The following is a 17,169-nucleotide window of genomic DNA, read 5'->3' as shown; positions in this document are numbered from 1 at the left end:
AAATATCATGTATATGTAATAACAAATAAATCACTTTTCCACTGACATTATACACAACTTTGCAGAAATAAATTTATTCTGTGAATTTTGAATGTGTAGTGCAGTTTAAAACACACAGTCGAAATATATCTATATTTTTGAAATAATAATTCTGATTTTTCATGAATCACAGTGGTTTTATAAAATGTTCAATTTTAACAGTTTTTATTGGACTGTACTTTAGACAATATTATATTTTGCCATTTCTCTCTGTTGTAAGACAAGAATGTTTCGTTTCTACTGTAATATAAATACATTTTCGATTTTGATACGTATTTTAAATACCAAGTTAATCACATAAAATAAGGCTAAGTGTAAGTATTTAAAAGAAGCATATAATGAAACAGATTATTGCAAGTCGCAAAATTAATGTTGTTTCTTTTATCAAAATTTTTTTACAAATAATAGACACAAAAAAATAAAAATATCTTTATATTTCATACTTTAGAAATAAAAAATATGGCATATATCATATACATTTATTGTAAAAAGAGTATACAAAATGATATCAATTTCTTAGAAAAATATTTTGATATAAATATAGATAATGTGGAGCATATAATATACATTATATATATATATATATATATATACATAAAGCATATGACGTAATAAAAGTATCTTACAATAAAGAATAAGACAAGCCAGAGGCGGTTTCCTCGTGGACTGGCAATATATAATAAGACAAGCCAGAGGCGGTTTTCTCGTGGACTGGCATTAGAAAACTCTTATTCTTGTCTTCAAGCCAGAGGCGGTTTCCTCGTGGACTGGCAATATAGAATAAGACAAGCCAGAGGCGGTTTTCTCGTGGACTGGCAATATAGAATAAGACAAGCCAGAGGCGGTTTTCTCGTGGACTGGCATTAGAAAATTCTTATTTTTGTCTTCAAGCCAGAGGCGGTTTCCTCGTGGACTGGCAATATAGAATAAGACAAGCCAGAGGCGGTTTTCTCGTGGACTGGCAATATAGAATAAGACAAGCCAGAGGCGGTTTTCTCGTGGACTGGCATTAGAAAATTCTTATTCTTGTCTTCAAGCCAGAGGCGGCTTTGTCGTGGACTGGCAATATAGAATAAGACAAGCCAGAGGCGATCTTTCGTGAGCTGACAATTTTAAATAAATATAGTCAGAGGCGATCTAACGTCAGCTGACAGTTTAGAAGAAAAAGAGCTAAAGGCGATTTATTCGTGAACTGGCAAATTGTAAGAAATATTGTCAGAGGCGATCTATCGTGAGCTGACAATTTTAAATAAATATTGTCACAGACGATCTAACGTCAGCTGACAGTTTAGAAAAAAGAGAGCTAAAGACGATTTATTCGTGAACTGGCAAATTGTAAGAAATATTGTCAGAGGCGATCTATTGTGAGCTGACAATTTTTAATAAATATAGTCAGAGGCGATCTAACGTCAGCTGACAGTTTAGAAGAAAGAGAGCTAAAGGCGATTTATTCGTGAACTGGCAAATTGTAAGAAATATTGTCAGAGGCGATCTATCGTGAGCTGACAATTTTAAATAAATATTGTCACAGACGATCTAACGTCAGCTGACAGTTTAGAAAAAAGAGAGCTAAAGACGATTTATTCGTGAACTGGCAAATTGTAAGAAATATTGTCAGAGGCGATCTATCGTGAGCTGACAATTTTAAATAAATATTGTCACAGACGATCTAACGTCAGCTGACAGTTTAGAAAAAAGAGAGCTAAAGACGATTTATTCGTGAACTGGCAAATTGTAAGAAATATTGTCAGAGGCGATCTATCGTGAGCTGACAATTTTAAATAAATATTGTCACAGACGATCTAACGTCAGCTGACAGTTTAGAAGAAAGAGAGCTAAAGGCGATTTATTCGTGAACTGGCAAATTGTAAGAAATATTGTCAGAGGCGATCTATCGTGAGCTGACAATTTTAAATAAATATTGTCACAGACGATCTAACGTCAGCTGACAGTTTAGAAGAAAGAGAGCTAAAGGCGATTTATTCGTGAACTGGCAAATTGTAAGAAATATTGTCAGAGGCGATCTATCGTGAGCTGACAATTTTAAATAAATATTGTCACAGACGATCTAACGTCAGCTGACAGTTTAGAAAAAAGAGAGCTAAAGACGATTTATTCGTGAACTGGCAAATTGTAAGAAATATTGTCAGAGGCGATCTATCGTGAGCTGACAATTTTTAATAAATATAGTCAGAGGCGATCTAACGTCAGCTGACAGTTTAGAAAAAAGAGAGCTAAAGACAATTTATTCGTGAACTGGCAGATTTTAAGAAATATTGTCATAGGCGATCTAACGTCAGCTGACAGATTTGAAGAAATACGTATTTATTTTAGTTAGCAATTTACTGCACGTGTGGTCTGTTTATATTTTATCAGATAATTTATAAGGTCATTTAACCTTTTTTCTCGCAATTGAAATTCTATCGTATGGCTGAATGATGTACATACGAGACAAAATAGACTTATACAAGGTGTCTAATAGATATAAGTTAGATATGATAAAATATTTTATTTGAAAAATGTATGTATAATACTATATATCTAATTGGAAAAATATGTTATATGCTTTTCCTATTTTTATTCTTATGTAATAAATACAAAATAAATAAATAAGTTAATTAATTATTGAATACATACATATACATATTGAATATAGTTATCTTTATTTTGTATTTTATATAACTGAAATAATATATACTTTCATTATTTTAGTCATTATCATATAAAATACAAAATAAAGATAAATATTTATTGAATATATGTGTATATGTATATATTAATTAATTGATTAATTAGTTATTTAGTATTTACTACATAAGGATAAAAGTAAGAAAAGTATATGACATTTTTCTTCAATGATATATATAGTATTATATGTATATTTTTTATTTATTATTTTGTCATATTTAGTTTGTATTTATTTGACACCTTGTATACGCTTATGTTTTCTCGGACATTATATTGCAGCTTTGCGACGAAATTTCAGTCGAGGAAACAAGCGCAAGCATCGTTTGTTTACAAACTTCCGATGACACACGTACACAGACCACACGTCAGTGTAGTGAGTCACCACTACAAACAAATGCGTACACACGGACCTACGCGGCATAGGTCCGTAGGCTGTGCCGATAATGTCATTTCATTTTTAGTACCATCGAAATGATGGCGCTTTCGCGTCGGAGTTCGCCCGTCACTTCAGCATCCTCTTAATATAATATATATGTATTTTTATAATTATAGATACTTATAAAAATTTTATTATTATACTTTTATTATTATTATATTATGCTATTATACTTATTATTATTATACTTATTATACTTATTATATTTATTATACTTAATTTTTATTATAGATAATTATATAATTTTATAATCACAATATTGCCGCATATTTAATGATCCCTAATATATATCCCATATTTGTTTTAAAGAATTATTTTAAGATTTCAACAGAAACATTTCAATAATATTTTATTAGCAAATATTTGAAAATTATTAACACTGTAAATTTTATCATATAAATATTCACATTTGCATTTGCATTCACAAAGCATTTCTATATTAAAGGAGCGAGAGAGAAAACACTAAAGCGTGCGAGAGAGACAGCTACTGTTAGTCGATGAGATCATCATTGCCCCTCTTGCCGCTCACCCCGCTCAGCATGTGCCCCTCTTGCCGCTCACCCCGCTCGGCATGTGCCCCTCTTGCCGCGCGTCCCTCTTTGCGCGTGAGGTAACCTTCTCTCTATAGATCTTGTACTAGAGAAGCGTTCCCAAATTACTGGACTGGCTAGTGGCTAGTGATAGTTTCGCACACGTATTAGCTCATAACCTAAATAAAATTGTTAGTTAATATGTAAATAGTGTTGAAGCAATTATTGCCAGTAAAGATTATTATATTGATAAGTAAATATTTCAATTAGCAATGTATTAATAAGTGTTAGCGTTATTTTTAAATATTATAACGATTATACCGATTATTTGTTTGTATAACTTCACATTAAAACAATAAATTATTGTATATAATGTTTATTGTATATAATTATTGTACATAATTTTATTTTTTCAGTACACATTGATTTTTTTTATTAACGTGTTGTGATTATTCTGAACGAGGTACGATTGTCACTAGCCAGTCCAGTAATTTGGGAACGCTTCTCCAGTGCAGTATACAGCAAAATGGCGGCCACTGGATACTGCACTGAGTGAGACGAAATGGGAACGCAGCCTGTAAGATCGCTTCGAGATTTACCGACAGACGGCGCCAGCTCATGGACGCCCAAAATATGCGAGCGATCAGCTGGGCGTCAATCGATTCTGTGCGAGCGCGATCACGCGCAGATATCGAAAGGAAACCGGGAAGGGTCTCGAAAAGTTCGAGAACCTTCCAAGTAGTTTTCTTTATGGAAAGAGGGATAGGCAAAATCACTCTCTATCGTCGAACCAAACCGAACAGTCGTATAAGCATTATATTATAGAGAGACAGTCGGACCGAAATTAATTCAGTTGAACTTAGTCGAATTCACGCACTTTTGTATTTCAAAGCAGAGATAATTTGTTAAGTACATTATATTAAATTTAGTGTCGATCTTTTTATTTTATTACCATCCTGTCGAACAGTTAAACAGTACGGGATAATTTATCCAATCATTAAAACATATTTATCAACATTATCGAACAAAGTCGTGTCGTATTTGAACGTTAGAATACGTTAAAACTTTGGAATCAAGTCCAAATCGTTTTTGAGACATTATTTTATTGAGAATAGAATACATCGAGTCGAAATTAAGAATTAAGAAAAATCGAGATCTTCAAGATCATAAGGATCTTTCAGTTCAGAAGTGGGATAACGGGCCTTTGAGTCTGTGTCGAGCCGAATAAGTTAAAAGAACTTTGTCGTGTCGTGTCGGAACATTTAACGGACTGAGTAAGTCCGCGTCGACCCGAAAAAGTTATTAAAACTCTTGTCGTGTCGAGTCGAAGCAGTGTACGGGCGACAGTAACCCGCGTCGAGTCGAAAAAGGCAAAATTTGCCGTCGGGGCGTGTCGGGTCGATTAACAGATTTTTCAAATTCGCGTCGAGTTGAAGAGGCCGAAAAAATCCTGATTGGAGTCGTGCCGGGCAGTAGAATGCCGAAAACCAGGTCCATGATGGACAGAGAAGACCTGGAAAAGGCTTCATTAGAACAGCTCCAGAAAGAGGCAAAGAGATACCAATTACCGGTTTTAAACGACCGCGATCTATTGGTGGAACAAATTTTGACTTACCTGGAGAGAGCGGGTCATACCAAGAGGACATTGGAAATGCCGAAGGAGACGGGTGAGATGCACGATCCTGCAGAGTCGTCCTCGAGTCGAGCCACCGAAGCAGACCCACCAAATGCAGGAGCTCTCTGTCATGCCATCACTGAGATGACAGCGATGATGCAGCAGCAGCAGCAGATCTTGCTCCAGGTCTTGCAGAGGCTGGCGCCCCAGGAAGCGAGTGTGCCGATAAGCCAGGACGAGGGGACAACAGGTCCGAGTGGGCTGGTAACCCTGTCAAGGGCAACATCGGGTAATGTACGATCGAATCAAACTAATTACTCGAATAACGGACATAGTAGAATGCTCTCAAATGCGAGCGCCTTACCGGCCGGAAATGCGGTAAGCTGGCTGGCCTCGCAAATTCCGGAATTTGGCGGGAGTGACGATGAAAATGTCGAGGTGTGGACTAATCGCGTAGACAAAGTGACGGAAATCCACGGTGCGTCCGACGGGATAACGCTTCTGGCCGCGTCCAGTAAGCTCGTAAAATTTGCCCGTCAATGGTACGAGATCCAGACGGGCGAAATGATTGAGTCGTGACAAGCATTAAAAATGGATTTGCTAAAAATGTTTAAAAAAACAAGTGCCGTTTCATAAAGCAATGCAGAAATTAGAGGCGCGAAAATGGATTCCAACGAAAGAATCCTTCGATCAATACGCGATCGCGAAGCTCGCGCTCATGAAAAATTTAAACTTGCCGACGAGTGACGCGATTCATATGTTGATTGGCGGAATATCGCAGGGTTCGTTAAGGGCCATAGCCCTTTCGATATCAGATAATTTGATAGACGGATTTCTCGCGAAGATGCGAACAATAGCAGAAGGAAATACAAAGACAGAGAGAAAATCCACGGCGGTCGCGAGTGCGGTAAAATCCGTGCATAATAACGCGTGTAGAAACTGTGGAAAGAAAGGACATTTTCATAAGGATTGTCGCGGAGAACTCACATGGTTCTACTGCAAGTCGAAAGGGCAGCGTCAGTTTGACTGCTCTAAAGTCAAGGATAAAAACGGGAAATCGCCGACGGCTCAGCGGTCTTCAATGGCCTCGGTAGCAGTCGTTGTTACCGTCGAGGAAGAGAAAGAGGAGGTGGTGGCTTGCGTTTCCGTAGCCGCGGGTGGAAATTTAGAAATTGCCGATTACCATTTGCCGAAATCTCGAGTATCTGCGAACAAAAATGTAAAATTCGTGTATTAATCGATACCGGAAGTCCAGTCTCGTTCGTTGAAAAAGGGATTTATTTGAAACAAATCAGACCGTTTGTAAACAATTGTAAGCCGGCAAATAAAAATTTTGTTAATCTCAGCCGGGAACGGTTAAATGTTCAAGGAGTTGTACAAACAGAGATATCATTGAGCGAACTTGGCGGAAAAAAATATGAAGTCGATCTGTATATCTTAAATGAACCGTTGAATAGAGACATAATCTTAGGAAGAGAGTTTTTAGATAAACAAAAACTCACCTTGATAAGACGAAGCCGTGAGTCAGCAGAATTCACGAGTGCTGTTAGTTTATTCGAGCAACTGCCGTTATACGTAGACAAAGAGAATGCCGATGATCTAGAAAAAGATTTTGAAATAGATGGTAGTAGTTTAGATGTAGAAACGAAAAACGAATTGTTTAATTTATTAGATAAGATAGAGAAAAAGAAAATCGTACCGGTCGATGACGATTACGAGGTGAGAGTACATTTGAAAGATGACTCCATCTACGCGTATGCACCACGACGTTTTGCGTATGTGGAACGTATACAGATACGGAAAATAACGGACGACCTCCTGGAACAAGGCATTATAAAAAACAGTGTCTCACCGTATTGCGCCAGGGTAATACCTGTAAGAAAAAAAAACGGTGAAATTAGACTTTGCGTCGATTTGAGGCCGTTAAATAGTCGAGTGATCAAACAAAAATATCCTTTTCCGATAATTGAGGACTGTTTGTCGCGTTTAAGTGGCATGTCGATATTCACGCTACTTAATCTTAAAGATGGATTTCATCAGATTAAGGTGCATGCCGATTCGACGCGTTATTTCGCATTCGTTACACCCGAGGACAATTTGAGTATGTACGCTTACCTTTTGGCTATTCGGAAGTACCAGCCGAATTCCAAAAACGGATCATTCAGATCCTGAATCCGCTCATACGCGCTGATAAGGTGATCGTCTATATAGATGACGTATTGATTCCGTCGAGGTCAGTGCGAGAAAATTTCGATGTTTTGGCCGAGGTGTTGATTATCTTAAAAAATTACAGATTCGAGTTAAATTTTAAAAAATGTTTGTTCCTCAAAAAAGAGATCGAGTTTTTAAAATATATAATTTCGGAGAAAGGGATGACGTTAAGTCCAAGACATTCCGAGTCGGTGAGAAATTACAAAACACCATCTAACGTACATGGTGTTCAGAGATTTTTAGGATTAGCGAGTTATTTTAGGAAATTCATAAAAGATTTTGCGTTAAAAGCGTTCAAGTACTCACTTCTCAATTCCAGGCTATACTATCTACAGAAGAGATTCGTTACGCATAAAATCCAGTGGTCTGTGTACCATTGTCAGAAATGATATTTATTCTGCCATCGATGCTGACATTTATTGCATAGAAGGTTCACTTGACACCCTAGGCGTAAAACTGTCCACCTCTCAAGGACAGCTACTAATTGTATCAATTTATAAACACCCAGAATTTTGTATAAGATACAAACATTGGGATAAGTTATTTTCTACCTTTGTTAATTTCAAAAATATTGTTGTATTGGGTGACTTCAATTCGCATCATCCTTCCTGGGGATGTTCGATTGTTGACTCGGCTGGCAGATCTCTAGAAGAAGCCGCTTCAGATCATGACTTGGTAATTCTAAACAACGGTTTACCAACTAGATTTACAGCCCCCTCTCAAAATAAGAGCGCTGTAGATCTTACTTTAATTAATCCTGATCTTGCACCTATCTGTTCTTGGCAGGTACTGGATGATTCTATGAATAGTGATCACTTTCTTGTCGTGACCACCATACTCACCACCGTCCAATATTCAAAAAGATTCTGTCACAAAATAGATAAAAAATCTACTGACTGGTTAACTTTTAAAAAATTCTTCATTCTTCAAGAAGAAGAAATTTCCTCAAGAATTCTAGATTCTCACATCAATCCTTCTGATCATATAGAATATCTCACTTCGCTTTTTATTTCAGCTATCGAATCTGCAAATGGCCATCCTCTTCGTTCAAACTCTGATTCCCTTTCAGTCCATCACTCAACTATGGGACCTCCTCCGACCCCGTAGTGGAATCACGACTGTGACTCTGCAGCAATGGAAAGAAAATCAGCTCTGTCTAACTTCAGGAAAGTCTCTTCTTTCTTGAACTACTGTCATCTTAAAAAACAAGAGGCCCTGGCCAAGAGGGTATTTCATAAAGCCAAGAGAGAATCATGGAGAAAATTTGGGAGTCTGGCGCTGCATGCGAACGTGAACACACGCAATTATGTAGTGCTCGGAAAATTAATTGTGCAATAATATACGTATTAAGCTTTTAAAGTTTGTTTTTAGTGTCTTGCAGTCTTTTAGCATTTTTAGCTCTTGAAAGGCCAGGCTCAGGCTCTATTGCAGGGAAACCTGCCGCTTTTTGGTAAGAAGGAGGGCTAACCTTTCTGATCCCTTCGCACGTGGCCGACATGCCTCGTTCTCGATCCCGTTCCCGCCTTAAAAGTAACAAAGGAAATTCTAAAATACACGATGGGGTAAGCAATCCTAAGAAAACTACCTCTATAATTAGTGATTCTAGTGATTCCGACATCGACATGAATACTAATAATGAATTAACCTCTAAGGAAAGTACTAATATGTACCTTGACATCACCAACGATCCAAAACGTATTTCCGATATAATCGAGGCTAATTCTTCCAACTTAAATCTAACACACGATCACGCCACTATTTCTTCTGTTTCATCTACGTCTGGGATCAAAAGATCTGCCAATGATGAACCTTATTCGGATACCGAGATCAAAAAATCCATTAAAGTTACCACTTCCAATAATAACGCCAAAGACTCTTCTAGTCAAGAAAGTGAGACAATTAAGGCTATCGATAATCTAATAAAAAACAGATATACACATTCTAACCAAGGTCCATTTTATGTGTATATTCAATCCTCTTCTTCTCCTCCCTCACCTATCCATCCTCTCTACATAGGACGCATCCTTAGTAAATGGGGTAAAAATGAATTTACAGAAGTAAAGAAGTTGGGTTTTTCCAAAGTCTCCGTCAAACTAAAAACCAAAGAAGCGGCTAATCTATTAGTCTCACAACAGCCCTTCAAAGATCGCAATTCAACATGCTTTATTCCAAACTACAGAATCTTTCGTCAGGGAATAATCCGAAATATCCCTACAGACATTGATTTAGAGGATCTTAAAACGGGAATCGAATGCCCAACTGAGATCACTGCCTTGAGGAGACTCAATAGAAGAGTCTCTATAGAAGACGAGTCTGGTGGTAAATCCATCCAATTTGTACCTGCTAGGACTATTGTAATATCTTTTCTAAATCAAATCCTTCCCAAATATATTTATATATTTGGTGTAAGATACGAAGTCACTCCCTTTATACCTAAAATTACTATCTGTTATTCGTGTTTCAGATTTGGCCACTCAGCCACACAGTGTCGAGACAAACCTCGTTGCTCGCATTGCGGACGATCAGATCATAACAACTCAACTCCTTGCTCTAACATCGCGTCCCCACCATTTTGCGCCAACTGCAGAGGAGAGCACTCTCCTATGGACCCCCTCTGTCCTGAATTGGCCATTCAGAAAAATGTTCAGCTACTCGCAGCGGACAGGAACATCCCTCTTAAGGAGGCTAGAGACCTACTCTCAGGTAAAAATCAGAATTCTAATTTGCGGAACGACATTTTCAATTTCCCCCCTCTTGGTGGGAGTCCTTCCCCTGACTCACCACCTAGCTTTTCTCACTTCTCTTCACCTATATTCAGATCTTCTCCTTATACTAATGACTCACCAATCAGTTATAATGGCATATCTTATGCGCAGGCGACGGATAGCTCTAACTCTTATAATAAAGCCAACAAGAGTCCGTTCTCTAACATAAGGGGAGTTCCTACCCCTAAGGCCCCTAACCGTCCTAATCAGGACAGCCGAGGCTCTGGGCATGACTATTTGCTCGAGCCAAATGGCCGATCTCTTTTTAGACCTCCAGACGGGTGTGCTATCCCTTCTGAACGACCCAATATCAATTACCCCCCCTCTCCTCCTTCTGGCTCCCAACAGAGTCAGCTAAATTTTATCCTGCAGCTATTTACTCAGTTAATAGCTGCGGTTTCTAATATAAACCCATCTTTATATAATATTCTCATTAACAGATCCTCTTTGTCTTATCCTTCCAGGGAAAAGGAACTTCCTTTCAATCCCTACAATAATTCTCATAATGGATAAATCTTCAAACAATAATATAAAAATTTTCCAATGGAATGCTAGAGGACTAATTTCTAAAAAGGGAGAACTCCTTAAGATTATCAATAATTATGATGTCATTGCCATCTCTGAATCGTGGTTAAATCCAAACTTCCACTTTCATATTCCAGGTTTTACAATTTACAGAAGAGACTCTCTTCGCAATAAATCTAGTGGGCTATGTCTCATGATCCGCAACGACATCCAATCTATTATCGAAAATGAAATTATACATTATGAAGGAACCTTAGACACTCTTGGAGCTTCTTTTTCAACCGCACACAATCAGTTACTCATAGTCTCTCTTTATAAGCATCCAGAGGTTCGTATAGGATATGATCAATGGAACTCGTTTTTCTCCTCATTTACGAACTTTAAAAATATAATAGTACTGAGCGACTTTAATGCTCATAACCTCTCTTGGGGCTGTGCTACTACCTCCGCCACAGGTAGATCGCTTGAAGAAGCAGCATCGGATAATAATCTAGCAATTCTTAATAATGGTTCGACAACCAGATTAACATCTCCACTTCAAAACAAAAGCGCTGTTGACCTTACATTTGTCAATCCTGATCTCATCCCTGTTTGCTCTTAGCAAGTTTTAAATGACTCCATGAATAGCGATCACTTTCCTATTGTTACTACCATCAACGCTATAATTTTCTACTCTAAAAGATTTTATCACAAAATCGATAATAATGCCACCGACTGGAAAATTTTTAAAGGACACTTTGCTCTCCGAGAAGACGAAATTTCAACTAGACTTCAACGTGAAGACTTTGATGTCTCTGAGCAAATTCACTATCTTTCAAATCAATTTCTCGAGGCAGTTAACTCAGCTAATGGTAAACCTCTTCATTCCAACTCTCAAACATCCTATCGCTCAATAAAAGGCCCCCCACCAGCTCCCTGGTGGAACCTTGATTGTAAGTTAGCTGCTATTGAAAGAAAGACAGCCTTAAAAAATTTCAAAAAAATTTCATTCTTATCTAATTACATTCTTCTCAAAAATAAAGAAACTTTAGCTAAAAAAATATTCTGTAAAGCTAAAAGCGAATCTTGGAGGAAATTCTGTAACGAAATTGAATTCAAAACAGCTCCTGGGAAGATCTGGAAGACTATTAAATGCTTCAAAAATCGTAATCTTTCCGAGGTAAACTACCATCCAAATTCCAATAAAAAAAACAAAGAACTCAAGAGTATTATCCATTTCCTCTGTCCCGACTCCTGTGCTTCTCCTACTCCTTTTGAAAATGTAGACTTTTCTTCAGGGGAGTGTATACTTTCTCGACCAATTTCAGTGTCTGAGGTTTCGGATGTAATAGCCAGAGTTAATTTACACTCGTCCCGGGTATTGACGGTGTTAGTTATCGCATGATTTTCCATCTTCCTAGTTTCATGCATGAACACATCTGCAAGTTATTCAACCAAATTCTTTCTTCAGGATCTTTCCCTCAGGATTGGAGGAAAACCTTGGTTTTCCTAATCCCCAAAGCTACACCGGGTAAATATCGTCCGATATCGTTAACCTCTTGTCTTCTTAAAGTCATGGAAAAAATCATCGCCTCAAGACTTCAATGGTGGTGTGAGCACAATAAAATAATTACTAAATCTCAATTTGGATTTCGCAAAGGCAAATCATGCTATGACAACTTAGCTCTTCTTTCAACAGAAATCTCTACTGGCCTCGCTCTAGCACAGTACACTCCATGCCTTTTCCTCGATATCAAAGGAGCGTTTGATAACCTTCTTCCTAATATCCTAATTCATATCTTAAGGGAACTAAAAATTCCTGGAAGGCTTTGCAAATTCATCTATAATCTTACCTCCTTTCGTACTCTCTTTTTCAATCTAAATGGAGAACTATCTCAACCATATCATACATATAAGGGCGTGCCTCAGGGCTCAGTGTTAAGCCCTCTTCTCTTCAATCTTTACATTAATAACTTACATAAACATATATCTAATAACTGTCGCCTTCTTCAATTCGCAGATGACACGGCTATCTATATAAGAGGAAATGATATCGAGGAAAATCTCCTCAACCTATCTACATCCGCATCTAAAGTGGTAAGTTACCTTGAGGAAATTGGGTTGGAAATCTCCCCTTCTAAGTCATCCTTGGTTATTTTTACCAGGAAAAGGATAGATCCCTTCTCCTGTTGTATTGATGTCAATGGAGGTCTTATTGAATCAACTGATAGAGCCAAATTCTTGGGCATTCTCTTGGATTATAGATTCACAGGACACTTACACGTTAACTATCTTTACTCTAAAGGTATCAAGCTACTTAATATCCTTAAAATGCTAAGAGACGTATGGTGGGGATCCCATCCCTCTGCTCTGCTAAATATCTACAAAATGGTCATACGTGCTTTCTTGGAATACGGTAATTTTGTCTTTTCCGGTGTTCCTTATAATCTATTTCAGAAACTTGAACGCATACAGTTCCAGGCTTGCACTTGGCTACAGGATAACCACTCCTACTAATATCATTCTTGCTGAGACCTGTATATTACCTCTATACACTAGATTCTTGCTTCTTACTCGAAGATACCTAATAAGGGCCTTCTCGCTGAAGAAACATCCGTTGATTACCAAATTGAAAAATCTCTCTGACATAACTTCTATTCACACCAGACATAACATTTCTAATTCTTTTTTTCTACTTAAGGCCTTCTATCACTGTCGTACTTTTAAAAATCGTATTAAATCCGAACCCCTAGCTATTGCTCACTCAATATCCTTTGATGCTCTACTTTGGACACCTAACATCAGAATTACAGACAGATCCAACTTTGCTGAGAACTCTGACTCTAATCAGATCTTTAGATTAATTTACAATGATATTATCAGTGGAAAACATGTCTTTTATACCGATGGATCCAAAAAATCCGACGGTCTTTATGTGGGGTTGGCTGTTTATGCCCCCTCTCTAGAACATTCACCCTTCTATAGAATTACATCTTATGCTTCCATTTTCACTGCGGAAAGTATGGCAATAGATATTGCAATTGACCTCATAGTTTCTAACCAACTTAAAAGCTCAGTTATTTTCACTAATTCGCAAAGCATAGTTCGTTCTGTTGCAAACTGCTCGCTTTTACATTGCAAAAATGATCTAGCAGTTTATCTTAAAAATAAACTTTACTCCGCACATGCAATTGGGCTGCATATTGAGCTTATTTGGATCCTCGCTCATATAGGAATAGACGGTAATGAAATGGCTGACCGTCTTGTAAATTTAGCCATAAGATATGATAATAACTTAAATGCACCCATTTCTTATTCTGATTTTTTTCATCATTTCAAAAAAAAGCATATTCAAGATTTTTTGCCTTTTTGGATCGTTGGAAAAACATAAAAGGATGTCATTACTTTAAATATTATTACAACAGAAACAAAAAACCCTGGTTCCATCCTTTTCAATCTTCAGATCGGAAATTGATCTCTTCCTTAACTCGCATAAGAAGTAACCATTACAATTTAAATGCTTCTCTCGCCAGATGCAATATTATCGACTCTCCGAAGTGTCAATGTGGCTATCAATCTGAAAACATTGAACATGTTTTATGGAATTGCCCACTTTATAACAGTGCTAGATCTGCTTTTCGTTCGGAATTACTAAAAACTGGAATCAACCCCCCTTATTCAACTACTACTTTACTAAAAAATCCAACTCCCGAAGCCTTACACGCTTTTGAAGTTTTTCTAAGAATGTCTAACCTCTCTCTTTAAATCTCCCGCCTCCTTTATCACCCCCCCTTCTGCCGAACCAGATGGCCGCAAGAGGGAAGAACCTTCGGAGCCACGACATATTAAACTAACTAATGGAGGAAATTTTGTAGTGAGATCGAGTTTAAAACTGCCCCTGGAAAAATTTGGAGAACCATTAAATGTTTTAAAAACAGAAATTTAGTAAGTGTTCACAATAACTTCAACACAAATCATAAAATAGAAGAATTCAATAGTACTATTCATACTCTCTGTCCAGACTCTTGTCCCCCTGACATCTCATTTGAGAATTCCGAACTCTCTCCGGATGAATCTTTACTCTCTCGATCTATATCCGTCAATGAGATATCCGACGTCATTTCCAGACTTGGTGCTCGATCGTCTCCGGGATTGGATGGCATTAGCTATCGAATAATTCAAAATCTCCCTATATTTATGCATAAACTTATCTGCCACCTATTCAACAGTATTCTGACCACAGGATCCTATCCCAATAAATGGAGAAAAACTTTATTGTACTTAATTCCCAAATCCACTCCGAGTAAATTCCGACCCATTTCGCTAACACCTTGCCTGCTTAAAATCTTAGAAAAAATAATCTCTTCTAGACTTCAATGGTTTTGCGAGCATAATAATATTATCTCTAAATCTCAATTTGGTTTCAGGAAAGGTAAATCATGCTATGATAACCTGGCTCTACTTTCTACAAAAATTTGCCTTGGACTTGCATATGGACAATATACTCCTTGTCTCTTCTTGGACATTAAAGGGGCTTTTGATAACCTCATTCCTGACATTCTACTTCATACTTTGAGAAACATCGGGATCCCAGAGAGACTATGCAGATTCATTTTTCACCTTACCTCTTTTCGCATCCTCCATTTTATCATTAATGGTGAATTATCACAGTCTTATCATACCTATAAAGGTGTGTTACAGAGGTCTGTATTGAGTCCTATTTTGTTTAACATATACATTAATGCCTTAAGCAAACAAATAACCAACAATTGTCGATTACTTCAATTTGCCGATGACACAATTATCTACATAAGAGGAGAAAAGATCGAAGAAATTCTTCTTAAATTATCCAATTCTGCCACAAAAATCACCACATATCTTGAAGACATTGGCTTGGAGATTTCTCCCTCTAAATCATCACTCGTCATCTTTACTAGAAAAAGAATAGACCCTCTTGTTCTATCGAGGTCAATGGTAATCTCATTAATTCAGTTGATCACGCTAAATTTCTTGGCATTTTTTTGACTATAGATTCACGGGATATCTTTACGTCAACTATCTCCTCTCTAAAGGCAGGAAACTTCTAAACATTATTAAAATGTTAAGAGGGGTATGGTGAGGCTCTCATATGCGGGCACGAGAGGTGGCGGTGCCCCTCGCAGGTGGACCGCAGCAAATACTGCCTCCACTGCGGGGGCGCCGATCACCTAGCAGGGGCATGCTCGCGCAGGAGGGCGAGCTGCCCTGTGTGTAAGGAGGCGGGTAGAGACTCGGCCCACCGCATTGGTGGCCGAGTCTGCCCGATCGTCCCCCCTAAGGGGAGACGAAGGAAGAGGAGGAGGAGGGAAAGGGGGGGCAATACCCCCCAATTACCTCCTCAGGAGAAGGAGGGGGACCACCCCCCCTCCACCCCAATTATGGAGGTGGAAATGGTGGAATCCTCGGGGAAGGGGAGAGTGTGCGGGGGGGGGAGAGAAATTTCTCTCATCCCCGTCATCACGCTCTCTCCCGACCCTGAGGACATGGAGGTAAAGGCGGAGAAGGAGAGGAGGAATTCTTCCCCCCCAAATTCTTCGCCTATGAAGGACGAAGGGGAGAGGCCCCTTGCTAAAAAAGCAAGGGTGTCCTCACCTCCCTCTTCCACACAAGGAAGGGGGGAGGGAAAGATAGAAGAGGGAAGGGGAGAAGAACCCCTCTCTATCTTAAAAGAGGAAGAGTCTAGGAGGGGTACAACAGACACCCCCCTTATAAGGTGGACGCCACCGGGGAATGGGGAGAACACACACTCCCCCCCCTCGGAGGTGATCCTTCAATGGAGGAAGCTTGGCCCATACATTGTAGAATCGGTTGATTCGACGAAAGTTAGGCCAAATCATGACGACATACGGGACGAGGTTGAGTTCTGGTGGAAATCCCGACAGAATAGACACCAGGACATAGACCTGGGCACGTTGGATGCGTGGACAAGGAGGAAAAAATTCCCTGGCTGAGGTTTCGGTGCTGGCCTGGTGATGGCTCTTACCGCCGGACCAGTACCGAGATTCTCAAGAAAACGATCGGGGATATAAATCAAGAGTTCCCTTTATGGCACCTCAAGGCAGAGTACAAGCTTCTCCCTGCAACGGTGCCAAAAGTACCAAGAGCACTGGCAGAGGAAGAGGAGAATATTTGGGAGGAGAGTAGTAAGGGGGAGGAGGCTTCACAAAGCCTCCTTCTTCCCCCCACTATGGAAAGGAAGGAGAGTGAGGAGGAGAGTAGTGAGGGGGAGGAGGCTTCACAAAGCCTCCCTCTTCCCCCCACTATGGAAAGGAAGGAGAGTGAGGAGGAGAAGGCCCCAAGGGGCCTTCCTCTTCTCCCCACTGGGAGTGGAAAGGAGGAGGT

Source organism: Linepithema humile, chromosome 1, assembly GCF_040581485.1.
Source record: "Linepithema humile isolate Giens D197 chromosome 1, Lhum_UNIL_v1.0, whole genome shotgun sequence".
Taxonomy (NCBI): Eukaryota; Metazoa; Arthropoda; class Insecta; order Hymenoptera; family Formicidae; genus Linepithema; species Linepithema humile.
This window is presented reverse-complemented; position numbering follows the sequence as displayed.